The sequence below is a fragment of the Dendrobates tinctorius genome, unplaced genomic scaffold (genome assembly GCF_039654945.1).
Source record: "Dendrobates tinctorius isolate UK_male_01 unplaced genomic scaffold, ASM3965494v1 ptg000703l, whole genome shotgun sequence".
Lineage (NCBI taxonomy): Eukaryota > Metazoa > Chordata > Amphibia > Anura > Dendrobatidae > Dendrobates > Dendrobates tinctorius.
Window position 1 is genome coordinate 1 of NW_027362347.1, and position 26,776 is coordinate 26,776.

The 26,776-nt window shown below is 38.7% G+C and overlaps 16 non-coding genes across 16 annotated transcripts; 14 read left to right on the plus strand and 2 right to left on the minus strand.

Moving 5' to 3' along the window:
- The first annotated feature begins 493 nt into the window (after nucleotides 1-493).
- On the plus strand, nucleotides 494-607 carry TRNAL-CAA (transfer RNA leucine (anticodon CAA)). Its single transcript has 2 exons — nucleotides 494-530; nucleotides 562-607. It is a non-coding gene; the product is annotated as a tRNA-Leu (tRNA).
- An 820-nt stretch (nucleotides 608-1,427) lies between these two features.
- Nucleotides 1,428-1,538, plus strand: TRNAL-UAA (transfer RNA leucine (anticodon UAA)). The gene is made up of 2 exons: nucleotides 1,428-1,465; nucleotides 1,493-1,538. It is a non-coding gene; the product is annotated as a tRNA-Leu (tRNA).
- Nucleotides 1,539-3,289: 1,751 nt separating this feature from the next.
- On the plus strand, nucleotides 3,290-3,404 carry TRNAL-CAA (transfer RNA leucine (anticodon CAA)). The gene is made up of 2 exons: nucleotides 3,290-3,327; nucleotides 3,359-3,404. It is a non-coding gene; the product is annotated as a tRNA-Leu (tRNA).
- An 835-nt stretch (nucleotides 3,405-4,239) lies between these two features.
- Nucleotides 4,240-4,350, plus strand: TRNAL-UAA (transfer RNA leucine (anticodon UAA)). Its single transcript has 2 exons — nucleotides 4,240-4,277; nucleotides 4,305-4,350. It is a non-coding gene; the product is annotated as a tRNA-Leu (tRNA).
- Nucleotides 4,351-5,636: 1,286 nt separating this feature from the next.
- Nucleotides 5,637-5,752, plus strand: TRNAL-CAA (transfer RNA leucine (anticodon CAA)). Its single transcript has 2 exons — nucleotides 5,637-5,674; nucleotides 5,706-5,752. It is a non-coding gene; the product is annotated as a tRNA-Leu (tRNA).
- An 827-nt stretch (nucleotides 5,753-6,579) lies between these two features.
- On the plus strand, nucleotides 6,580-6,690 carry TRNAL-UAA (transfer RNA leucine (anticodon UAA)). Its single transcript has 2 exons — nucleotides 6,580-6,617; nucleotides 6,645-6,690. It is a non-coding gene; the product is annotated as a tRNA-Leu (tRNA).
- Nucleotides 6,691-8,421: 1,731 nt separating this feature from the next.
- TRNAL-CAA (transfer RNA leucine (anticodon CAA)) lies at nucleotides 8,422-8,537 on the plus strand. The gene is made up of 2 exons: nucleotides 8,422-8,460; nucleotides 8,492-8,537. It is a non-coding gene; the product is annotated as a tRNA-Leu (tRNA).
- An 854-nt stretch (nucleotides 8,538-9,391) lies between these two features.
- Nucleotides 9,392-9,502, plus strand: TRNAL-UAA (transfer RNA leucine (anticodon UAA)). The gene is made up of 2 exons: nucleotides 9,392-9,429; nucleotides 9,457-9,502. It is a non-coding gene; the product is annotated as a tRNA-Leu (tRNA).
- A 1,754-nt stretch (nucleotides 9,503-11,256) lies between these two features.
- Nucleotides 11,257-11,371, plus strand: TRNAL-CAA (transfer RNA leucine (anticodon CAA)). Its single transcript has 2 exons — nucleotides 11,257-11,294; nucleotides 11,326-11,371. It is a non-coding gene; the product is annotated as a tRNA-Leu (tRNA).
- A 2,138-nt stretch (nucleotides 11,372-13,509) lies between these two features.
- On the plus strand, nucleotides 13,510-13,624 carry TRNAL-CAA (transfer RNA leucine (anticodon CAA)). The gene is made up of 2 exons: nucleotides 13,510-13,547; nucleotides 13,579-13,624. It is a non-coding gene; the product is annotated as a tRNA-Leu (tRNA).
- A 7,774-nt stretch (nucleotides 13,625-21,398) lies between these two features.
- On the plus strand, nucleotides 21,399-21,513 carry TRNAL-CAA (transfer RNA leucine (anticodon CAA)). Its single transcript has 2 exons — nucleotides 21,399-21,436; nucleotides 21,468-21,513. It is a non-coding gene; the product is annotated as a tRNA-Leu (tRNA).
- A 702-nt stretch (nucleotides 21,514-22,215) lies between these two features.
- Nucleotides 22,216-22,321, plus strand: TRNAL-UAA (transfer RNA leucine (anticodon UAA)). Its single transcript has 2 exons — nucleotides 22,216-22,253; nucleotides 22,276-22,321. It is a non-coding gene; the product is annotated as a tRNA-Leu (tRNA).
- A 267-nt stretch (nucleotides 22,322-22,588) lies between these two features.
- On the minus strand, nucleotides 22,589-22,661 carry TRNAR-UCG (transfer RNA arginine (anticodon UCG)). Its single transcript has one exon. It is a non-coding gene; the product is annotated as a tRNA-Arg (tRNA).
- Nucleotides 22,662-23,537: 876 nt separating this feature from the next.
- Nucleotides 23,538-23,648, plus strand: TRNAL-UAA (transfer RNA leucine (anticodon UAA)). The gene is made up of 2 exons: nucleotides 23,538-23,575; nucleotides 23,603-23,648. It is a non-coding gene; the product is annotated as a tRNA-Leu (tRNA).
- Nucleotides 23,649-23,915: 267 nt separating this feature from the next.
- Nucleotides 23,916-23,988, minus strand: TRNAR-UCG (transfer RNA arginine (anticodon UCG)). Its single transcript has one exon. It is a non-coding gene; the product is annotated as a tRNA-Arg (tRNA).
- A 2,281-nt stretch (nucleotides 23,989-26,269) lies between these two features.
- On the plus strand, nucleotides 26,270-26,384 carry TRNAL-CAA (transfer RNA leucine (anticodon CAA)). The gene is made up of 2 exons: nucleotides 26,270-26,307; nucleotides 26,339-26,384. It is a non-coding gene; the product is annotated as a tRNA-Leu (tRNA).
- Nucleotides 26,385-26,776: the final 392 nt, after the last annotated feature.

The following is a 26,776-nucleotide window of genomic DNA, read 5'->3' on the forward strand; positions in this document are numbered from 1 at the left end:
AACGATGCTTGCATTCATGCTCCATGGTGCAGAATAACATTCTCACATTCTAGAATCTTACCTACTCTGATTACTATAGCACGCTTACATCTTTGTCTCTCAGCATGTGTATACATTTTTTCCAAAAATCACATGGAAACAGACTACCACAACTGGACTCAACCTCTCATTGTCTGATATGAAGTCAGACCCTTGCATTCATGCTCCCATGGTCCAGAACAGCTTTCTTATATTCTAGAATCTTACCTAGTCTGATGACTATGACACGCTAACATCTCTGTCTCTCAACATGTGTATAAATGTTTGATCTAAAGAAAGACACCTTACCCATTCTCTCTCTCTCAATCTATCTTTCTATCTCTCTCTTTCTCCAAATTTCCATCTTCAAATCACAACGTGATGGCATTGTCCTTTATATTTTCTTGGTAAATTCTGGCTAAATTCCTCCTTAGTTAACCGAATGGGAATAGCTGTAGCACCCACAGTGCAGTTGGTCAGGATGCCGAGTGGTCTAAGGCGCCAGACTCAAGAATGATTTCTTTCCCCACACAGAGCTGGGTTTTCTGGTCTCCAAATGGAGGCGTGGGTTCAAATCCCACTTCTGATAGCTGCTTTTTGTGTCCTTACTTTTCTACAACTGACCCTTCTTTCTAAACTGTCATATAACCCTCTCAGCATCTGTACATTTTTTTCTAAAAGCATGTGGAGAGAGACTGCTACGACCATGAAGGGATGATAACCCTCAATCTTTTGACCCAAAGTAAGACGCCTTTTCCATAGGCCACTTGCTCTTCAGATTGGCGCATGAGGCTTTCATAACAACCGATCACTACATTTAAATTTTTTTCAAAAGAGTGCAGAAGACAATGCCACAAACACGAAAGGACTTGAAACCTCAAACTTCTGATCCAAAGTCAGACACTTTATTCATTAGGCCAAACAGTCTTTTGAATGGCATATGATGGTTGAGTACGTGGTCCCTTGGTCTAGAATAAGAATAAACTTTTGTTAAAAAAACACGTGGAAACTGACTGCCATGTCGGGACCCGAACCCTCAAAACCATGATCTTAAGCCTGACGGCACCTACCCATTGATGTATTCTCTCTCTCTCTCTCTCTCTCTCTCTCTCTCTCTCTCTCTCTCTCTCTCTCTCTCTCTCTCTCTCTCTCTCTCTCTCTCTCTCTCTCTCTCTCTCTCTCTCTCTCTCTCTCTCTCTCTCTCTCTCTCTCTCCCCCCCACCCCCCGTTTGGTCAGAATCCGCCTTATCCGTTCATTATTTATTTTTTCTCGTTCTCTCTGTCTCTCTGCTTTCTCTTCATTCTCTCTCAAACATAATGACATTGTTCTTACATTTTCAAGAAAATTGTAGCTAAATTTCTCTTTGATTAGCTGAATGGGAATAATTCTAGCAATCTCAGCGCAGTTAGTCAGGATGGCCGAGTGGTCTAAGGCGCCAGACTTAAGAGTGTTCTGTTTCCCTTGAGGTGGGTATTCTGGTCTCCAAATGGAGGCGTGGGTTCAAACCCCACTTCTGACAGCTGCTTTTAGTGTCCTTACTTGTCTAAAACTGACATGTCTCTCTATACTGTCATATAACACGCTTACATCTCTCTCTCAGCACGTGTATACTTTTTTTCAAAAAAACTCATGGAAACTGACTGCCATGATGGACTCGAACCCTCAAAAATTCTGATCTGAAGTCAGACGGCATCTTACCCATTGATGTTCTTTCTCTCTCTCTCTCTCTCTCTCTCTCTCTCTCTCTTTCTCTCTCTCTCTCTCTCTCTCCACAATTACCATCTTCAGAATCAAAATGTGATCACATTGTCTTTATATTTTCTTGGTAAATTCAAGCAAAATTCCTCCTTAGTTAACGATGCTTGCATTCGTGCTCCATGGTGCAGATTAATATTCTCACATTCTAGAATGTTACCTACTCTGATTACTATGGCACGCTTACATCTCTGTCTCTCAGCATGTGTATACATTTTTTTCCAAAAAGCACATGGAAACAGACTACCACAACTGGACTCAAACACTCAATGTTCTGATCTGAAGTCAGGCCCTTGCATTCATGCTCCCATGGTCCAGAATAACATTCTCACATTCTAGAAAATTACCTAGTCTGATGACTATGACACGCTAACATCTCTGTCTCTCAGCATGTGTATAAATTTTTGATCTAAAGAAAGACACCTTACCCATTCTCTCTCTTAATCTATCTTTCTATCTCTCTCTCTCTCTCCACAATTACCATCTTCAGAATCAAAATGTGATCACATTGTCTTTATATTTTCTTGGTAAATTTCAAGCTTAATTCCTCCTTAGCTAACGATGCTTGCATTCATGCTCCATGGTGCAGAATAACATTCTCACATTCTAGAATCTTACCTACTCTGATTACTATAGCACGCTTACATCTTTGTCTCTCAGCATGTGTATACATTTTTTCCAAAAAGCACATTCAAACAGACTACCTCAACTGGACTCAAACACTCAATGTTCTGATCTGAAGTCAGGCCTTGCATTCATGCTCCCATGGTCCAGAACAACATTTTACACATTCTAGAATCTTACCTAGTCTGATGACTATGACACGCTAACATCTCTGTCTCTCAGCATGTGTATAAATTTTTGATCTAAAGAAAGACACCTTACCCATTCTCTCTCTTAATCTATCTTTCTATCTCTCTCTCTCTCTCCACAATTACCATCTTCAGAATCAAAATGTGATCACATTGTCTTTATATTTTCTTGGTAAATTCAAGCTTAATTCCTCCTTAGCTAACGATGCTTGCATTCATGCTCCATGGTGCAGAATAACATTCTCACATTCTAGAATCTTACTACTCTGATTACTATAGCACGCTTACATCTTTGTCTCTCAGCATGTGTATACATTTTTTCCAAAAATCACATGGAAACAGACTACAACAACTGGACTCAACCTCTCATTGTTCTGATATGAAGTCAGACCCTTGCATTCATGCTCCCATGGTCCAGAACAGCTTTCTTATATTCTAGAATCTTACCTAGTCTGATGACTATGACACGCTAACATCTCTGTCTCTCAACATGTGTATAATGTTTGATCTAAAGAAAGACACCTTACCCATTCTCTCTCTCTCAATCTATCTTTCTATCTCTCTCTTTCTCTCTCTTTCTCCAAAATTTCCATCTCAAAATCACAACGTGATGGCATTGTCTTTATATTTTCTTGGTAAATTCTAGCTAAATTCCTCCTTAGTTAACCGAATGGGAATAGCTGTAGCACCCACAGTGCAGTTGGTCGGGATGGCCGAGTGGTCTAAGGCGCCAGACTCAAGAATGATTTCTTTCCCCACACAGAGCTGGGTTTTCTGGTCTCCAAATGGAGGTGTGGGTTCAAATCCCACTTCTGACAGCTGCTTTTTGTGTCCTTACTTTTCTACAACTGACCCTTCTTTCTAAACTGTCATATAACCCTCTCAGCATCTGTACATTTTTTTCTAAAAGCATGTGGAGAGATACTGCTACGACCATGAAGGGATGATAACCCTCAATCTTTTGACCCAAAGTAAGACGCCTTTTCCATAGGCCACTTGCTCTTCAGATTGGCGCATGAGGCTTTCATAACAACCGATCACTACATTTAAATTTTTTTCAAAAGAGTGCAGAAAGACAATGCCACAAACACGAAAGGACTTGAAACCTCAAACTTCTGATCCAAAGTCAGACACTTTATTCATTAGGCCAAACAGTCTTTTGAATGGCACATGATGGTTGAGTACGTGGTCCCTTGGTCTAGAATAAGAATAAACTTTTTTTTAAAAAACACGTGGAAACTGACTGCCATGTCGGGACCCGAACCCTCAAAACCATGATCTTAAGCCTGACGGCATCTTACCCATTGATGTATTCTCTCTCTCTCTCTCTCTCTCTCTCTCTCTCTCTCTCTCTCTCTCTCTCTCTCTCTCTCTCTCTCTCTCTCTCTCTCTCTCTCTCTCTCTCTCTCTCTCTCTCTCTCTCTCTCTCTCTCTCTCTCTCTCTCTCTCTCTCTCCCCCCCCCACCCCCCGTTTGGTCAGAATCCGCCTTATCCGTTCATTTATTTATTTTTTCTCGTTCTCTCTGTCTCTCTGCTTTCTCTTCATTCTCTCTCAAACATAATGACATTGTTCTTACATTTTCAAGAAAATTGTAGCTAAATTTCTCTTTGATTAGCTGAATGGGAATAATTCTAGCAATCTCAGCGCAGTTAGTCAGGATGGCCGAGTGTTCTAAGGCGCCAGACTTAAGAGTGTTCTGTTTCCCTTGAGGTGGGTATTCTGGTCTCCAAATGGAGGCGTGGGTTCAAACCCCACTTCTGACAGCTGCTTTTAGTGTCCTTACTTGTCTAAAACTGACATGTCTCTCTATACTGTCATATAACACGCTTACATCTCTCTCTCAGCACGTGTATACTTTTTTTCAAAAAAAACTCATGGAAACTGACTGCCATGATGGGACTCGAACCCTCAAAATTCTGATCTGAAGTCAGACGGCATCTTACCCATTGATGTTCTTTCTCTCTCTCTCTCTCTCTCTCTCTCTCTCTCTTCTCTCTCTCTCTCTCTCTCTCTCCACAATACCATCTTCAGAATCAAAATGTGATCACATTGTCTTTATATTTTCTTGGTAATTCAAGCAAAAATTCCTCCTTAGTTAACGATGCTTGCATTCGTGCTCCATGGTGCAGATTAATATTCTCACATTCTAGAATGTTACCCTACTCTGATTACTATGGCACGCTTACATCTCTGTCTCTCAGCATGTGTATACATTTTTTCCAAAAAAGCACATGGAAACAGACTACCACAACTGGACTCAAACACTCAATGTTCTGATCTGAAGTCAGGCCCTTGCATTCATGCTCCCATGGTCCAGAATAACATTCTCAACATTCTAGAAAATTACCTAGTCTGATGACTATGACACGCTAACATCTCTGTCTCTCAGCATGTGTATAAATTTTTGATCTAAAGAAAGACACCTTACCCATTCTCTCTCTTAATCTATCTTTCTATCTCTCTCTCTCTCTCCACAATTACCATCTTCAGAATCAAAATGTGATCACATTGTCTTTATATTTTCTTGGTAAATTCAAGCTTAATTCCTCCTTAGCTAACGATGCTTGCATTCATGCTCCATGGTGCAGAATAACATTCTCACATTCTAGAATCTTACCTACTCTGATTACTATAGCACGCTTACATCTTTGTCTCTCAGCATGTGTATACATTTTTTCCAAAAATCACATGGAAACAGACTACCACAACTGGACTCAACCTCTCATTGTTCTGATATGAAGTCAGACCCTTGCATTCATGCTCCCATGGTCCAGAACAGCTTTCTTATATTCTAGAATCTTACCTAGTCTGATGACTATGACACGCTAACATCTCTGTCTCTCAACATGTGTATAAATGTTTGATCTAAAGAAAGACACCTTACCCATTCTCTCTCTCTCAATCTATCTTTCTATCTCTCTCTTTCTCCAAAATTTCCATCTTCAAAATCACAACGTGATGGCATTGTCTTTATATTTTCTTGGTAAATTCTAGCTAAATTCCTCTTAGTTAACCGAATGGGAATAGCTGTAGCACCACAGTGCAGTTGGTCAGGATGGCCGAGTGGTCTAAGGCGCCAGACTCAAGAATGATTTCTTTCCCCACACAGAGCTGGGTTTTCTGGTCTCCAAATGGAGGCGGTGGGTTCAAATCCCACTTCTGATAGCTGCTTTTTGTGTCCTTACTTTTCTACAACTGACCCTTCTTTCTAAACTGTCATATAACCCTCTCAGCATCTGTACATTTTTTTCTAAAAGCATGTGGAGAGAGACTGCTACGACCATGAAGGGATGATAACCCTCAATCTTTTGACCCAAAGTAAGACGCCTTTTCCATAGGCCACTTGCTCTTCAGATTGGCGCATGAGGCTTTCATAACAACCGATCACTACATTTAAATTTTTTTTCAAAAAGAGTGCAGAAAGACAATGCCACAAACACGAAAGGACTTGAAACCTCAAACTTCTGATCCAAAGTCAGACACTTTATTCATTAGGCCAAACAGTCTTTTGAATGGCATATGATGGTTGAGTACGTGGTCCCTTGGTCTAGAATAAGAATAAACTTTTTTTAAAAAAAACACGTGGAAACTGACTGCCATGTCGGGACCCGAACCCTCAAAACCATGATCTTAAGCCTGACGGCATCTTACCCATTGATGTATTCTCTCTCTCTCTCTCTCTCTCTCTCTCGTCTCTCTCTCTCTCTTCTCTCTACTCTCTCTCTCTCTCTCTCTCTCTCTCTCTCGTCTCTCTCTCTCTCTCTCTCTCTCTCTCTCTCTCTCTCTCTCTCTCTCCCCCCCACCCCCCGTTTGGTCAGAATCCGCCTTATCCGTTCATTTATTTATTTTTTCTCGTTCTCTCTGTCTCTCTGCTTTCTCTTCATTCTCTCTCAAACATAATGACATTGTTCTTACATTTTCAAGAAAAATTGTAGCTAAATTTCTCTTTGATTAGCTGAATGGGAATAATTCTAGCAATCTCAGCGCAGTTAGTCAGGATGGCCGAGTGGTCTAAGGCGCCAGACTTAAGAGTGTTCTGTTTCCCTTGAGGTGGGTATTCTGGTCTCCAAATGGAGGTGTGGGTTCAAACCCCACTTCTGACAGCTGCTTTTAGTGTCCTTACTTGTCTAAAACTGACATGTCTCTCTATACTGTCATATAACACGCTTACATCTCTCTCTCAGCACGTGTATACTTTTTTTCAAAAAACTCATGGAAACTGACTGCCATGATGGACTCGAACCCTCAAAATTCTGATCTGAAGTCAGACGGCATCTTACCCACTCTCTCTCTCTCTCTCTCTCTTCTCTCTCTCTCTCTCTCTCTCCACAATTACCATCTTCAGAATCAAAATGTGATCACATTGTCTTTATATTTTCTTGGTAAATTCAAGCAAAATTCGTCCTTAGTTAACGATGCTTGCATTCGTGCTCCATGGTGCAGATTAATATTCTCACATTCTAGAATGTTACCTACTCTGATTACTATGGCACGCTTACATCTCTATCTCTCAGCATGTGTATACATTTTTTCCAAAAAAGCACATGGAAACAGACTACCACAACTGGACTCAAACACTCAATGTTCTGATCTGAAGTCAGGCCCTTGCATTCATGCTCCCATGGTCCAGAATAACATTCTCACATTCTAGAAAATTACCTAGTCTGATGACTATGACACGCTAACATCTCTGTCTCTCAGCATGTGTATAAATTTTTGATCTAAAGAAAGACACCTTACCCATTCTCTCTCTTAATCTATCTTTCTATCTCTCTCTCTCTCTCCACAATTACCATCTTCAGAATCAAAATGTGATCACATTGTCTTTATATTTTCTTGGTAAATTCAAGCTTAATTCCTCCTTAGCTAACGATGCTTGCATTCATGCTCCATGGTGCAGAATAACATTCTCACATTCTAGAATCTTACCTACTCTGATTACTATAGCACGCTTACATCTTTGTCTCTCAGCATGTGTATACATTTTTTCCAAAAAGCACATTCAAACAGACTACCTCAACTGGACTCAAACACTCAATGTTCTGATTCTGAAGTCAGGCCCTTGCATTCATGCTCCCATGGTCCAGAACAACATTTACACATTCTAGAATCTTACCTAGTCTGATGACTATGACACGCTAACATCTCTGTCTCTCAGCATGTGTATAAATTTTTGATCTAAAGAAAGACACCTTACCCATTCTCTCTCTTAATCTATCTTTCTATCTCTCTCTCTCTCTCCACAATTACCATCTTCAGAATCAAAATGTGATCACATTGTCTTTATATTTTCTTGGTAAATTCAAGCTTAATTCCTCCTTAGCTAACGATGCTTGCATTCATGCTCCATGGTGCAGAATAACATTCTCACATTCTAGAATCTTACCTACTCTGATTACTATAGCACGCTTACATCTTTGTCTCTCAGCATGTGTATACATTTTTTCCAAAAATCACATGGAAACAGACTACAACAACTGGACTCAACCTCTCATTGTTCTGATATGAAGTCAGACCCTTGCATTCATGCTCCCATGGTCCAGAACAGCTTTCTCATATTCTAGAATCTTACCTAGTCTGATGACTATGACACGCTAACATCTCTGGTCTCTCAACATGTGTATAAATGTTTGATCTAAAGAAAGACACCTTACCCATTCTCTCTCTCTCAGATCTATCTTTCTATCTCTCTCTTTCTCTCTCTTTCTCCAAAATTTCCATCTTCAAAATCACAACGTGATGGCATTGTCCTTTATATTTTCTTGGTAAATTCTAGCTAAATTCCTCCTTAGTTAACCGAATGGGAATAGCTGTAGCAACCCACAGTGCAGTTGGTCAGGATGGCCCGAGTGGTCTAAGGCGCCAGACTCAAGAATGATTTCTTTCCCCACACAGAGCTGGGTTTTCTGGTCTCCAAATGGAGGTGTGGGTTCAAATCCCACTTCTGACAGCTGCTTTTTTGTGTCCTTACTTTTCTACAACTGACCCTTCTTTCTAAACTGTCATATAACCCTCTCAGCATCTGTACATTTTTTTCTAAAAGCATGTGGAGAGAGACTGCTACGACCATGAAGGGATGATAACCCTCAATCTTTTGACCCAAAGTAAGACGCCTTTTCCATAGGCCACTTGCTCTTCAGATTGGCGCATGAGGCTTTCATAACAACCGATCACTACATTTAAATTTTTTTTCAAAAAGAGTGCAGAAAGACAATGCCACAAACACGAAAGGACTTGAAACCTCAAACTTCTGATCCAAAGTCAGACACTTTATTCATTAGGCCAAACAGTCTTTTGAATGGCACATGATGGTTGAGTACGTGGTCCCTTGGTCTAGAAATAAGAATAAACTTTTTTTTTAAAAAAACACGTGGAAACTGACTGCCATGTCGGGACCCGAACCCTCAAAACCATGATCTTAAGGCCTGACGGCAATCTTACCCTATTGATGTATTCTCTCTCTCTCTCTCCTCTCCTCTCTCTCTCTCTCTCTCTCTCTCTCTCTCTCTCTCTCTCTCTCTCTCTCTCTCTCTCTCTCTCTCTCTCTCTCTCTCTCTCTCTCTCTCTCTCTCTCTCTCTCTCTCTCTCTCTCTCTCTCTCTCTCCCCCCCCCCCACCCCCCGTTTGGTCAGAATCCGCCTTATCCGTTCATTTATTTATTTTTTCTCGTTCTCTCTGTCTCTCTGCTTTCTCTTCATTCTCTCTCAAACATAATGACATTGTTCTTACATTTTCAAGAAAATTGTAGCTAAATTTCTCTTTGATTAGCTGAATGGGAATAATTCTAGCAATCTCAGCGCAGTTAGTCAGGATGGCCGAGTGTTCTAAGGCGCCAGACTTAAGAGTGTTCTGTTTCCCTTGAGGTGGGTATTCTGGTCTCCAAATGGAGGCGTGGGTTCAAACCCCACTTCTGACAGCTGCTTTTAGTGTCCTTACTTGTCTAAAACTGACATGTCTCTCTATACTGTCATATAACACGCTTACATCTCTCTCTCAGCACGTGTATACTTTTTTTCAAAAAAAACTCATGGAAACTGACTGCCATGATGGGACTCGAACCCTCAAATTCTGATCTGAAGTCAGACGGCATCTTACCCATTGATGTTCTTTCTCTCTCTCTCTCTCTCTCTCTCTCTCTCTCTTTCTCTCTCTCTCTCTCTCTCTCTCCACAATTACCATCTTCAGAATCAAAATGTGATCACATTGTCTTTATATTTTCTTGGTAAATTCAAGCAAAATTCCTCCTTAGTTAACGATGCTTGCATTCGTGCTCCATGGTGCAGATTAATATTCTCACATTCTAGAATGTTACCTACTCTGATTACTATGGCACGCTTACATCTCTGTCTCTCAGCATGTGTATACATTTTTTCCAAAAAAAGCACATGGAAACAGACTACCACAACTGGACTCAAACACTCAATGTTCTGATCTGAAGTCAGGCCCTTGCATTCATGCTCCCATGGTCCAGAATAACATTCTCACATTCTAGAAAATTACCTAGTCTGATGACTATGACACGCTAACATCTCTGTCTCTCAGCATGTGTATAAATTTTTGATCTAAAGAAAGACACCTTACCCATTCTCTCTCTTAATCTATCTTTCTATCTCTCTCTCTCTCTCCACAATTACCATCTTCAGAATCAAAATGTGATCACATTGTCTTTATATTTTCTTGGTAAATTCAAGCTTAATTCCTCCTTAGCTAACGATGCTTGCATTCATGCTCCATGGTGCAGAATAACATTCTCACATTCTAGAATCTTACCTACTCTGATTACTATAGCACGCTTACATCTTTGTCTCTCAGCATGTGTATACATTTTTTCCAAAAAGCACATTCAAACAGACTACCTCAACTGGACTCAAACACTCAATGTTCTGATCTGAAGTCAGGCCCTTGCATTCATGCTCCCATGGTCCAGAACAACATTTACACATTCTAGAATCTTACCTAGTCTGATGACTATGACACGCTAACATCTCTGTCTCTCAGCATGTGTATAAATTTTTGATCTAAAGAAAGACACCTTACCCATTCTCTCTCTTAATCTATCTTTCTATCTCTCTCTCTCTCTCCACAATTACCATCTTCAGAATCAAAATGTGATCACATTGTCTTTATATTTTCTTGGTAAATTCAAGCTTAATTCCTCCTTAGCTAACGATGCTTGCATTCATGCTCCATGGTGCAGAATAACATTCTCACATTCTAGAATCTTACCTACTCTGATTACTATAGCACGCTTACATCTTTGTCTCTCAGCATGTGTATACATTTTTTCCAAAAATCACATGGAAACAGACTACCACAACTGGACTCAACCTCTCATTGTTCTGATATGAAGTCAGACCCTTGCATTCATGCTCCCATGGTCCAGAACAGCTTTCTTATATTCTAGAATCTTACCTAGTCTGATGACTATGACACGCTAACATCTCTGTCTCTCAACATGTGTATAAATGTTTGATCTAAAGAAAGACACCTTACCCATTCTCTCTCTCTCAATCTATCTTTCTATCTCTCTCTTTCTCTCTCTTTCTCCAAAATTTCCATCTTCAAAATCACAGCGTGATGGCATTGTCTTTATATTTTCTTGGTAAATTCTAGCTAAATTCCTCCTTAGTTAACCGAATGGGAAAAGCTGTAGCACCCACAATGCAGTTGGTCAGGATGGCCGAGTGGTCTAAGGCGCCAGACTCAAGAATGATTTCTTTCCCCACACAGAGCTGGGTTTTCTGGTCTCCAAATGGAGGCGTGGGTTCAAATCCCACTTCTGACAGCTGCTTTTTGTGTCCTTACTTTTCTACAACTGACCCTTCTTTCTAAACTGTCATATAACCCTCTCAGCATCTGTACATTTTTTTCTAAAAGCATGTGGAGAGAGACTGCTACGACCATGAAGGGATGATAACCCTCAATCTTTTGACCCAAAGTAAGACGCCTTTTCCATAGGCCACTTGCTCTTCAGATTGGCGCATGAGGCTTTCATAACAACCGATCACTACATTTAAATTTTTTTCAAAAAGAGTGCAGAAAGACAATGCCACAAACACGAAAGGACTTGAAACCTCAAACTTCTGATCCAAAGTCAGACACTTTATTCATTAGGCCAAACAGTCTTTTGAATGGCACATGATGGTTGAGTACGTGGTCCCTTGGTCTAGAATAAGAATAAACTTTTTTAAAAAAAACACGTGGAAACTGACTGCCATGTCGGGACCCGAACCCTCAAAACCCTGATCTTAAGCCTGACGGCATCTTACCCATTGATGTACTCTCTCTCTCTCTCTCTCTCTCTCTCTCTCTCTCTCTCTCTCTCTCTCTCTCTCTCTCTCTCTCTCTCTCTCTCTCTCTCTCTCTCTCTCTCTCTCTCTCTCTCTCTCTCTCTCTCTCTCTCTCTCTCTCTCTCTCTCTCTCCACAATTACCATCTTCAGAATCAAAATGTGATCACATTGTCTTTATATTTTCTTGGTAAATTCAAGCAAAATTCCTCCTTAGTTAACGATGCTTGCATTCGTGCTCCATGGTGCAGATTAATATTCTCACATTCTAGAATGTTACCTACTCTGATTACTATGGCACGCTTACATCTCTGTCTCTCAGCATGTGTATACATTTTTTCCAAAAAAGCACATGGAAACAGACTACCACAACTGGACTCAAACACTCAATGTTCTGATCTGAAGTCAGGCCCTTGCATTCATGCTCCCATGGTCCAGAATAACATTCTCACATTCTAGAAAATTACCTAGTCTGATGACTATGACACGCTAACATCTCTGTCTCTCAGCATGTGTATAAATTTTTGATCTAAAGAAAGACACCTTACCCATTCTCTCTCTTAATCTATCTTTCTATCTCTCTCTCTCTCTCCACAATTACCATCTTCAGAATCAAAATGTGATCACATTGTCTTTATATTTTCTTGGTAAATTCAAGCTTAATTCCTCCTTAGCTAACGATGCTTGCATTCATGCTCCATGGTGCAGAATAACATTCTCACATTCTAGAATCTTACCTACTCTGATTACTATAGCACGCTTACATCTTTGTCTCTCAGCATGTGTATACATTTTTTCCAAAAAGCACATTCAAACAGACTACCTCAACTGGACTCAAACACTCAATGTTCTGATCTGAAGTCAGGCCCTTGCATTCATGCTCCCATGGTCCAGAACAACATTTACACATTCTAGAATCTTACCTAGTCTGATGACTATGACACGCTAACATCTCTGTCTCTCAGCATGTGTATAAATTTTTGATCTAAAGAAAGACACCTTACCCATTCTCTCTCTTAATCTATCTTTCTATCTCTCTCTCTCTCCACAATTACCATCTTCAGAATCAAAATGTGATCACATTGTCTTTATATTTTCTTGGTAAATTCAAGCTTAATTCCTCCTTAGCTAACGATGCTTGCATTCATGCTCCATGGTGCAGAATAACATTCTCACATTCTAGAATCTTACCTACTCTGATTACTATAGCACGCTTATATCTTTGTCTCTCAGCATGTGTATACATTTTTTCCAAAAATCACATGGAAACAGACTACCACAACTGGACTCAACCTCTCATTGTTCTGATATGAAGTCAGACCCTTGCATTCATGCTCCCATGGTCCAGAACAGCTTTCTTATATTCTAGAATCTTACCTAGTCTGATGACTATGACACGCTAACATCTCTGTCTCTCAACATGTGTATAAATGTTTGATCTAAAGAAAGACACCTTACCCATTCTCTCTCTCTCAATCTATCTTTCTATCTCTCTCTTTCTCTCTCTTTCTCCAAAATTTCCATCTTCAAAATCACAACGTGATGGCATTGTCTTTATATTTTCTTGGTAAATTCTAGCTAAATTCCTCCTTAGTTAACCGAATGGGAATAGCTGTAGCACCCACAATGCAGTTGGTCAGGATGGCCGAGTGGTCTAAGGTGCCAGACTCAAGAATGATTTCTTTCCCCACACAGAGCTGGGTTTTCTGGTCTCCAAATGGAGGCGTGGGTTCAAATCCCACTTCTGACAGCTGCTTTTTGTGTCCTTACTTTTCTACAACTGACCCTTCTTTCTAAACTGTCATATAACCCTCTCAGCATCTGTACATTTTTTTCTAAAAGCATGTGGAGAGAGACTGCTACGACCATGAAGGGATGATAACCCTCAATCTTTTGACCCAAAGTAAGACGCCTTTTCCATAGGCCACTTGCTCTTCAGATTGGCGCATGAGGCTTTCATAACAACCGATCACTACATTTAAATTTTTTTCAAAAAGAGTGCAGAAAGACAATGCCACAAACACGAAAGGACTTGAAACCTCAAACTTCTGATCCAAAGTCAGACACTTTATTCATTAGGCCAAACAGTCTTTTGAACGGCACATGATGGTTGAGTACGTGGTCCCTTGGTCTAGAATAAGAATAAACTTTTTAAAAAAAACACGTGGAAACTGACTGCCATGTCGGGACCCGAACCCTCAAAACCCTGATCTTAAGCCTGATGGCATCTTACCCATTGATGTATTCTCTCTCTCTCTCTCTCTCTCTCTCTCTCTCTCTCTCTCTCTCTCTGTAAAATAATGCATATCCTGTAAAATACTCAGGACTAGTTACCAGATAAAAATATAGTGGTTTATTTGGTTTCTTCCATCAAAGAAAGGTTATTACAGAAAAACAGGTGAATAAAAATAGGTGAAAGAGAAATTGTCCATTAGATCATGCTCTGAGATCCCAAATGGCAAAAGCAACATGTATTCTTCTTCTCTCCGAGATCCTGAATAGCAAATGGCTGCTGTGTCTCAGTTCGGCTTCTCACATCGCCGTCAAGTAATATACCAGCTGTTATGTCATGTCATCTTGCGTCTGTCTCTCATGATGGTGAGGGAAGAAGAGGAGCGACCTCTACAGTTAGCCATGAATTATATATGTCTCCTAAAGCACGTGGTCTCTACATATATGGAGCTGTCTTTCTACCATGAGCCAAGCTTAAAAATAGCCTATGTCATGTAAGCTAAAGCATTCTACAGAACTGGGTCTTATAAGAAATTAACGGATTATTAATATTTAACAATTCCCCCTTTTGAGGGAGACAGACATTAATTGGAACCCTCAAATATAACGATCTTTTTTCTTCTTTTCTTCTTCTTTGACAAAATAATTTAATATCAATAATAATAATAATAATAATAATAATATTAGATTACCGTTATAAGTACTCAATGACATAATTGATGTGAATTCATGTTATGGTAAGCCGTGAACAATATTCATATAAAATATGTATAATTATACTTCCCTAAGTCTAAATTGAAGCATCTCAGGTCCAGTCATCATCATCTGATGTCATCTGGTCTTCATTTTGATGTCTTCTGTCTTCTTCTTGGTTCTTTTAAAAATACAGTTTTCTTATAGCATATAGATGTTGTAGGAATTGTGTGGTGTATCAAATCAAAGTCCATAAATTCAAATGTTGATAAGAAACAAAGTCTATAGATGAAATGCAGCTTTAATATCTGTGCAGTGTCATCTTTAAAAACCTGGGCTTACATTGGCTCGCCTTGGATATTCTGGAATCCTCCATCGGTACTGGTCTTTGAACAGGTGTGACGTCTTTGGTCAGCAAAGCAAGGGTTAAAATGACTCTTCCTTGCTAAACATAGCACCATAACCAGTCCTTGTCCTAATGCACAGGACATATGTCAGGGTTGTAGCTTCCTGATAATTACCTTCATTGTTCACCAGCTTTCATCGAAGCTTTTCAGGTGATTGAAAACCTCTGGAACTTGATAAGAACGTGATAACACAGTTCATCTCAGCATCATAGGATCATCGTCCTCTGGTTGTCAGGTTAGACACTTTAATTGTGACTGTCGGTGGTGGATACTGCACTTGTGACTGTCAGTGGTGGATACTGCACTTGTAATTAACACAGTCTATTACTCAGTAATCATAGCTTTGTTACCTTCTGGGATTTCTGGATCGCGGCATTCTTCTTCTTGCAACTGATAAAAATCAATGAAGTTTAGAAATGTGAAAAGTCTTTATTAACATAATTTCAGTATCTTGCTTGAAGTCTTCATTCCCTATTCTATACCAAATCTGGTAATTTCCCTATCCCATAATATCACAGCGTACCATAGCAATCAGTAATATCCATATAATTATTATCAGAATTTGTACTGTATATGGATTTCAATATTTGAAATAATAAACCAATAATAAGTGATAATACATTATTATCCATTTTTTTCATGTGATAGAACATTTTTATGTCATAGGTGTAATTACCTTTTTCAACCCATAGGTGTCACTGTGTTTTATGTAACCAGTGTTATCATCTTTATTAATAAGGAATATATTCATTATACTAATAATATGTAGGAATGTAAAGCCATGAACCAAAATAAGAATATATGAGTGAGCGAATGAATGAATAAAAGAATTGTTGCATATAACTCAGAAGTGAAACATTTTCTTAGTAATAGAACCATATAATTGCTATATTTAATGAAGCAATATTCTCAGTAGATATTACTTTACTAAATATTGGTGAAAGAATTAAAAATAATGAAAAATAAGAATAAAAATAAAAATAAGAATAAGGCCTTTATGTTGATGCAGTGTAGTTATGTCTTCAGTAACATACACCCTTAATATTTCCATGATCTGGATTATTTCATAATTGTCATAAACTTGTGTTATCAAAATATTCAAATCATGCAACTTTGCATGTAATTCCTCTTAGTGTAAAGAAATGACTCTTTATAATACTTGTTATTATACCCAATACTTATACCATTGTACCTTATTAATATTTTTTCCTATTAAAATGTGTGAAGAAGAAGTATTAATCAAATGTGATTATGTAGTCAGGATAAAAAACATATTTCCCCCTTAATACCAAAAAATATTGTTTCATGAAATAATTCATTTATCAAAAACAAAATTAAAAATAATTAATGTATAAATTATGTGAATTTATACTTGCTTATACCATTATTTGTCTGAAGATGTGTAACCATCAAAATTAATTTGAATATCATAAAATTATCCTTTGGAAAAATTAATTTAAATGTAGTTTAAGATTAACACACTTGGACAGAGAAGGAAGGTCCACTATTCCCAGATGCAGCTGGTGAATACCAGGCTCTGTGCTGGTGCCTGTTTAAAAGAGCTAAAGCTGATAAGGAAAGAATAGATTTTCTTCCTAAACTATTTTCTATTTTGTTGTGCGATTGCACTTATCCACAATTAACTAAATCAAGAAATAATAATTACTATAGAAATATAGAAATATATGTTTGTATAGATAATATTTCATTATGTATCTTAATATTCTAATAATTTCCTAAAGATAAAAGCTTTGGGGGTTTTTTTTTTTTTTTCTTTCTCTCATGCATTCAGGATCCTGAGGTCTCACAAACGTATCACATTACTCGCTCAGCAGCTGCTCATACACTCAGTCACTGTCACTCAGACTGTGTCACATATTAACTTTATACCTCACATATGAAAGTGTGATGAATACACGTATTTTAACCCAAATTATCCTAATTATCAATGCATTGTAAACTATTTCAATTTAGTCTCTTAATATTTCTTTGAATATTCCCCAAATACACATGACATAAATATATGTATATAGCTATACTTGACATTTAGGCCTGGAAAAAAAATTCCATTGCTTTGCAAAAGTTGAGACCCCCTTTAAAATTCTTTTCCTAAGGAACAGGGACATAGTATACTGGTATACTTGTATTATTAGAACAAGGTTCAAATTCCCCTGCTGTGGTTGTCATTCAAACCATGCAGTAAAAAAGCACACACCCAGAACATTTTAAAAAGCAATTGGTTATTTCCTTTTAAGGGTTAGATATATAAAATCATGCAATTATTGCAACATCCTGTGTAAATAAAGGCATAAATCCTTGGAAGAGAATTTTTCTCGATTAAGTCCTGCTTTGAAATGAAAATTCTAAGGAAACATAAAAAAATAAGGTTAATATCATATTCATATTCTAAATATTATTACTGATGTAGATTTTAATTTTCATTAAAAAATACAGTTCTACTATTTCTACTTCTACAAACACTCTATATATACTGTATGACTATGTATATATCCACAAACCATAAAACTACAGGATTATACTCTATAACTCACTAATTGTATAACACTGTTACACAATATATATTACTTTTTCTAGCCAATTCCTACACCCATACTTATTTCTCTGCAAAAAATATCCTGAAAGGTTCTTGCCATTTTAAAGCTGATAGATTCTTGGAGCAGAGTATTCAGTTTACAGGCCATGATGTCACTCACCACCTGTTTCTGTCTGTTAAATTCGGCCATCTTTGTTACAGAAAGAAAATCAGAACTCATCATTTTTCTTAATTCAATTTGTGTCTTTTCGGTGTTCTTTTGCATCATTCCATATGGCTTATAACAAACATGTGATCTCCTTTGTACTTCATATATTTGGGGAAAACTCATTTTAGAAGGTTTTGCTAATACAGGCTTCTGATAAGATTTTACTCTGCCTGTCTTTCCAAAATTAGCACAATTTACTTTCCTTTCACGATTCTCGTGTTTCCTGGCAAAATCAAGAAATTGCGCACATTCAAACAAAGAATCTTTTTGTGACGCAATAACACGAGATGCAGGATTTAGAAACCAAAATTTGCTTACAAAACTCCTTATGAGGGACGGTGTTTTGACATTCTCACTCAGCATTCTATACAAACGTTCATATATGGACATGAACGTAAAAATACATTCCTTCCGACCAATCCTTAATTTTTGAAGAATATCAATATCTGGATGATTTTCATTTGATGAACAAAAAATGAGAATTTTTAATCTGTCCTTATCAGTTAAATTCTCATGTGTCTCACCAGATAACTTTAAAGACAATCTCCTAGCAAAATTTACAGGGATCCACATTTTGAACAACTGATTCTTCTCCTCGTTAGATAAATCAAAGTTATCAGTACAACTTTCAAAGATCTCAGAGTTTCTATAAACATCTATTTTGTTGTCATAAGCAGGAATTATTTGGCATATCTTTATCAAATTCTTCCTCACGCTACTTCGGATTTGGGCCTGTGAGTCTTCTATTTTTAGTGGTACGTCTTTCCCTTGTACGTCCTCTACGTCAGTTCTGAAGTCTCCTCCTACTTCTCCATCTTGTTCCACGTCTGCAAGGTCACCTTCAATGACTGCTACTTGTAACTGTTTCTCCACATTACAGTGAATCTCGGGAATATCACTATCCTCTACACAATCATTTTTAGATTTCTCTGACATAGATCTATGAAATATATCTACCATCTGTAGAATATTTTTTAATCTCTCTCTTTCTCTATTGAAAAACTTAGAATCTAACCTCTGATTCTCGAGTTCACACTCGGCATATAAACTTAACCATAAAACTTCTGAATTAGAATTGTCTACAGACTTAAATTTCAATTTACTCTGCTTAGCAAGACAATTAATTACATCCATTTTATCTTACCTTGAAATGTCTCAGCTCCTTTGATGGACAACGCTGGGTTCCTGTCTTCACACGTCTGGCTTAGGTCTGGTACTTTTGGCACTTGTAGTACTTCTCAATCTATCTGGTACTTCTTACTTCTAGGTTCTATGTGATTCTTGTAAGTAGTGGAATTCCCGATAACTTGCACATATGATTTGACGTTAGCAAAGTCCAATCCCCCGTGTGTGCAAGTTGAGGGAAATCCGCAAAAAAGTACAAAAATTCAGATCTGGCTGGCTCTCCAATGTAAAATAATGCATATCCTGTAAAATACTCAGGACTAGTTACCAGATAAAAATATAGTGGTTTATTTGGTTTCTTCCATCAAAGAAAGGTTATTACAGAAAAACAGGTGAATAAAAATAGGTGAAAGAGAAATTGTCCATTAGATCATGCTCTGAGATCCCAAATGGCAAAAGCAACATGTATTCTTCTTCTCTCCGAGATCCTGAATAGCAAATGGCTGCTGTGTCTCAGTTCGGCTTCTCACATCGCCGTCAAGTAATATACCAGCTGTTATGTCATGTCATCTTGCGTCTGTCTCTCATGATGGTGAGGGAAGAAGAGGAGCGACCTCTACAGTTAGCCATGAATTATATATGTCTCCTAAAGCACGTGGTCTCTACATATATGGAGCTGTCTTTCTACCATGAGCCAAGCTTAAAAATAGCCTATGTCATGTAAGCTAAAGCATTCTACAGAACTGGGTCTTATAAGAAATTAACGGATCATTAATATTTAACACTCTCTCTCTCTCTCTCTCTCCACAATTACCATCTTCAGAATCAAAATGTGATCACATTGTCTTTATATTTTCTTGGTAAATTCAAGCAAAATTCCTCCTTAGTTAACGATGCTTGCATTCGTGCTCCATGGTGCAGATTAATATTCTCACATTCTAGAATGTTACCTACTCTGATTACTATGGCACGCTTACATCTCTGTCTCTCAGCATGTGTATACATTTTTTCCAAAAAAGCACATGGAAACAGACTACCACAACTGGACTCAAACACTCAATGCTCTGATCTGAAGTCAGGCCCTTGCATTCATGCTCCCATGGTCCAGAATAACATTCTCACATTCTAGAAAATTACCTAGTCTGATGACTATGACACGCTAACATCTCTGTCTCTCAGCATGTGTATAAATTTTTGATCTAAAGAAAGACACCTTACCCATTCTCTCTCTTAATCTATCTTTCTATCTCTCTCTCTCCACAATTACCATCTTCAGAATCAAAATGTGATCACATTGTCTTTATATTTTCTTGGTAAATTCAAGCTTAATTCCTCCTTAGCTAACGATGCTTGCATTCATGCTCCATGGTGCAGAATAACATTCTCACATTCTAGAATCTTACCTACTCTGATTACTATAGCACGCTTACATCTTTGTCTCTCAGCATGTGTATACATTTTTTCCAAAAAGCACATTCAAACAGACTACCTCAACTGGACTCAAACACTCAATGTTCTGATCTGAAGTCAGGCCCTTGCATTCATGCTCCCATGGTCCAGAATAACATTTACACATTCTAGAATCTTACCTAGTCTGATGACTATGACACGCTAACATCTCTGTCTCTCAGCATGTGTATAAATTTTTGATCTAAAGAAAGACACCTTACCCATTCTCTCTCTTAATCTATCTTTCTATCTCTCTCTCTCTCTCCACAATTACCATCTTCAGAATCAAAATGTGATCACATTGTCTTTATATTTTCTTGGTAAATTCAAGCTTAATTCCTCCTTAGCTAACGATGCTTGCATTCATGCTCCATGGTGCAGAATAACATTCTCACATTCTAGAATCTTACCTACTCTGATTACTATAGCACGCTTACATCTTTGTCTCTCAGCATGTGTATACATTTTTTCCAAAAATCACATGGAAACAGACTACCACAACTGGACTCAACCTCTTATTGTTCTGATATGAAGTCAGACCCTTGCATTCATGCTCCCATGGTCCAGAAAAGCTTTCTTATATTCTAGAATCTTACCTAGTCTGATGACTATGACACGCTAACATCTCTGTCTCTCAACATGTGTATAAATGTTTGATCTAAAGAAAGACACCTTACCCATTCTCTCTCTCTCTCAATCTATCTTTCTATCTCTCTCTTTCTCTCTCTTTCTCCAAAATTTCCATCTTCAAAATCACAACATGATGGCATTGTCTTTATATTTTCTTGGTAAATTCTAGCTAAATTCCTCCTTAGTTAACCGAATGGGAATAGCTGTAGCACCCACAATGCAGTTTGTCAGGATGGCCGAGTGGTCTAAGGCGCCAGACTCAAGAATGATTTCTTTCCCCACATAGAGCTGGGTTTTCTGGTCTCCAAATGGAGGCATGGCTTCAAATCCCACTTCTGACAGCTGCTTTTTGTGTCCTTACTTGTCTACAACTGACCCTTCTTTCTAAACTGTCATATAACCCTCTCAGCATCTGTACATTTTTTTCTAAAAGCATGTGGAGAGAGACTGCTACGACCATGAAGGGATGATAACCCTCAATCTTTTGACCCAAAGTAAGACGCCTTTTCCATAGGCCACTTGCTCTTCAAATTGGCGCATGAGGCTTTCATAACAACCGATCACTACATTTAAATTTTTTTCAAAAAGAGTGCAGAAAGACAATGCCACAAACACGAAAGGACTTGAAACCTCAAACTTCTGATCCAAAGTCAGACACTTTATTCATTAGGCCAAACAGTATTTTGAATGGCACATGATGGTTGAGTACGTGGTCCCTTGGTCTAGAATAAGAATAAACTTTTTTTAAAAAAACACGTGGAAACTGACTGCCATGTCGGGACCCGAACCCTCAAAACCCTGATCCTAAGCCTGACGGCATCTTACCCATTGATGTATTCTCTCTCTCTCTCTCTCCCACCCCCCGTTTGGTCAGAATCCACCTTATCCGTTCATTTATTTATTTTTTCTCGTTCTCTCTGTCTCTCTGCTTTCTCTTCATTCTCTCTCAAACATAATGACATTGTTCTTACATTTTCAAGAAAATTGTAGCTAAATTTCTCTTTGATTAGCTGAATGGGAATAATTCTAGCACTCTCAGCGCAGTCAGGATGGCCGAGTGGTCTAAGGCGCCAGACTTAAGAGTGTTTCCCTTGAGGTGGGTATTCTGGTCTCCAAATGGAGGCGTGGGTTCAAATCCCACTTCTGACAGCTGCATTTAGTGTCCTTACTTGTCTAAAACTGACATGTCTCTCTATACTGTCATATAACCCTCTCAGCATGTGTACATTCTATTCTAAAAGCATGTGGAGGGAGACTGCCACCACCATGAAGGGATGATAACCCTAAATCTTCTGATCTAAAGTAAGATTCCTTTTCCATTTGACCACGTGCTCTTCAGAATGGCGCATGATGCTTTCGTAACAAACGCTCAGTATATATACATTTTTTCAAAAAGTGTGGAGAAAGAGAATGCCACGACCACGAAGGAACTTGAACCCTCAATCTTCTGATCCGAAGTCAGACGCCTTATCCATTAGGCCACGCGGTCTTTTGATTGGCATGTGATGCTTGAGTACGTGGTTCCGTGGTCTAGAATAAGAATCTTACTGAGTCCAATGATGAAGACACGCTTACAGCTCTCTCTCAGCACGTGTATACTTTTTTTCAAAAAAACTCATGGAAACTGACTGCCATGATGGGACTCGAACCCTCAAAATTCTGATCTGAAGTCAGACGGCATCTTACCCATTGATGTTCAATGACCCTTCTTTCTAAACTGTCATATAACCCTCTCAGCATCTGTACATTTTTTTCTAAAAGCATGTGGAGAGAGACTGCTACGACCATGAAGGGATGATAACCCTCAATCTTTTGACCCAAAGTAAGACGCCTTTTCCATAGGCCACTTGCTCTTCAAATTGGCGCATGAGGCTTTCATAACAACCGATCACTACATTTAAATTTTTTTCAAAAAGAGTGCAGAAAAACAATGCCACAAACACGAAAGGACTTGAAACCTCAAACTTCTGATCCAAAGTCAGACACTTTATTCATTAGGCCAAACAGTCTTTTGAATGGCACATGATGGTTGAGTACGTGGTCCCTTGGTCTAGAATAAGAATAAACTTTTTTTAAAAAAACACGTGGAAACTGACTGCCATGTCGGGACCCGAACCCTCAAAACCCTGATCTTAAGCCTGACGGCATCTTACCCATTGATGTATTCTCTCTCTCTCTCTCTCTCTCTCTCTCTCTCTCTCTCTCTCTCTCTCTCTTTATTTTTTCTCGTTCTCTCTGTCTCTCTGCTTTCTCTTCATTCTCTCTCAAACATAATGACATTGTTCTTACATTTTCAAGAAAATTGTAGCTAAATTTCTCTTTGATTAGCTGAATGGGAATAATTCTAGCACTCTCAGCGCAGTTAGTCAGGATGGCCGAGTGGTCTAAGGCGCCAGACTTAAGAGTGTTCTGTTTCCCTTGAGGTGGGTATTCTGGTCTCCAAATGGAGGCGTGGGTTCAAATCCCACTTCTGACAGCTGCATTTAGTGTCCTTACTTGTCTAAAACTGACATGTCTCTCTATACTGTCATATAACCCTCTCAGCATGTGTACATTCTATTCTAAAAGCATGTGGAGGGAGACTGCCACCACCATGAAGGGATGATAACCCTAAATCTTCTGATCTAAAGTAAGATTCCTTTTCCATTTGACCACGTGCTCTTCAGAATGGCGCATGATCCTTTCGTAACAAACGCTCAGTATATATACATTTTTTCAAAAAGTGTGGAGAAAGAGAATGCCACGACCACGAAGGGACTTGAACCCTCAATCTTCTGATCCGAAGTCAGATGCCTTATCCATTAGGCCACGCGGACTTTTGATTGGCATGTGATGCTTGAGTACGTGGTTCCGTGGTCTAGAATAAGAATCTTACTGAGTCCAATGACGAAGACACGCTTACAGCTCTCTCTCAGCACGTGTATACTTTTTTTCAAAAAAACTCATGGAAACTGACTGCCATGATGGGACTCGAACCCTCAAAATTCTGATCTGAAGTCAGACGGCATCTTACCCATTGATGTTCTCTCTCTCTCTCTCTCTCTCTCTCTCTCTCTCTCTCTCTCTCTCTCTCTCTCTCTCTCTCTCTCTCTCTCTCTCTCTCTCTCTCTCTCTCTCTCTCTCTCTCTCTCTCTCTCTCTCTCTCCACAATTACCATCTTCAGAATCAAAATGTGATCACATTGTCTTTATATTTTCTTGGTAAATTCAAGCAAAATTCCTCCTTAGTTAACGATGCTTGCATTCGTGCTCCATGGTGCAGATTAATATTCTCACATTCTAGAATGTTACCTACTCTGATTACTATGGCACGCTTACATCTCTGTCTCTCAGCATGTGTATACATTTTTTCCAAAAAAGCACATGGAAACAGACTACCACAACTGGACTCAAACACTCAATGCTTTGATCTGAAGTCAGGCCCTTGCATTCATGCTCCCATGGTCCAGAATAACATTGTCACATTCTAGAAAATTACCTAGTCTGATGACTATGACACGCTAACATCTCTGTCTCTCAGCATGTGTATAAATTTTTGATCTAAAGAAAGACACCTTACCCATTCTCTCTCTTAATCTATCTTTCTATCTCTCTCTCTCCACAATTACCATCTTCAGAATCAAAATGTGATCACATTGTCTTTATATTTTCTTGGTAAATTCAAGCTTAATTCCTCCTTAGCTAACGATGCTTGCATTCATGCTCCATGGTGCAGAATAACATTCTCACATTCTAGAATCTTACCTACTCTGATTACTATAGCACGCTTACATCTTTGTCTCTCAGCATGTGTATACATTTTTTCCAAAAAGCACATTCAAACAGACTACCTCAACTGGACTCAAACACTCAATGTTCTGATCTGAAGTCAGGCCCTTGCATTCATGCTCCCATGGTCCAGAATAACATTCTCACATTCTAGAAAATTACCTAGTCTGATGACTATGACACGCTAACATCTCTGTCTCTCAGCATGTGTATAAATTTTTGATCTAAAGAAAGACACCTTACCCATTCTCTCTCTTAATCTATCTTTCTATCTCTCTCTCTCCACAATTACCATCTTCAGAATCAAAATGTGATCACATTGTCTTTATATTTTCTTGGTAAATTCAAGCTTAATTCCTCCTTAGCTAACGATGCTTGCATTCATGCTCCATGGTGCAGAATAACATTCTCACATTCTAGAATCTTACCTACTCTGATTACTATAGCACGCTTACATCTTTGTCTCTCAGCATGTGTATACATTTTTTCCAAAAAGCACATTCAAACAGACTACCTCAACTGGACTCAAACACTCAATGTTCTGATCTGAAGTCAGGCCCTTGCATTCATGCTCCCATGGTCCAGAATAACATTTACACATTCTAGAATCTTACCTAGTCTGATGACTATGACACGCTAACATCTCTGTCTCTCAGCATGTGTATAAATTTTTGATCTAAAGAAAGACACCTTACCCATTCTCTCTCTTAATCTATCTTTCTATCTCTCTCTCTCTCTCCACAATTACCATCTTCAGAATCAAAATGTGATCACATTGTCTTTATATTTTCTTGGTAAATTCAAGCTTAATTCCTCCTTAGCTAACGATGCTTGCATTCATGCTCCATGGTGCAGAATAACATTCTCACATTCTAGAATCTTACCTACTCTGATTACTATAGCACGCTTACATCTTTGTCTCTCAGCATGTGTATACATTTTTTCCAAAAATCACATGGAAACAGACTACCACAACTGGACTCAACCTCTTATTGTTCTGATATGAAGTCAGACCCTTGCATTCATGCTCCCATGGTCCAGAAAAGCTTTCTTATATTCTAGAATCTTACCTAGTCTGATGACTATGACACGCTAACATCTCTGTCTCTCAACATGTGTATAAATGTTTGATCTAAAGAAAGACACCTTACCCATTCTCTCTCTCTCTCAATCTATCTTTCTATCTCTCTCTTTCTCTCTCTTTCTCCAAAATTTCCATCTTCAAAATCACAACATGATGGCATTGTCTTTATATTTTCTTGGTAAATTCTAGCTAAATTCCTCCTTAGTTAACCGAATGGGAATAGCTGTAGCACCCACAATGCAGTTTGTCAGGATGGCCGAGTGGTCTAAGGCGCCAGACTCAAGAATGATTTCTTTCCCCACATAGAGCTGGGTTTTCTGGTCTCCAAATGGAGGCATGGCTTCAAATCCCACTTCTGACAGCTGCTTTTTGTGTCCTTACTTGTCTACAACTGACCCTTCTTTCTAAACTGTCATATAACCCTCTCAGCATCTGTACATTTTTTTCTAAAAGCATGTGGAGAGAGACTGCTACGACCATGAAGGGATGATAACCCTCAATCTTTTGACCCAAAGTAAGACGCCTTTTCCATAGGCCACTTGCTCTTCAAATTGGCGCATGAGGCTTTCATAACAACCGATCACTACATTTAAATTTTTTTCAAAAAGAGTGCAGAAAGACAATGCCACAAACACGAAAGGACTTGAAACCTCAAACTTCTGATCCAAAGTCAGACACTTTATTCATTAGGCCAAACAGTCTTTTGAATGGCACATGATGGTTGAGTACGTGGTCCCTTGGTCTAGAATAAGA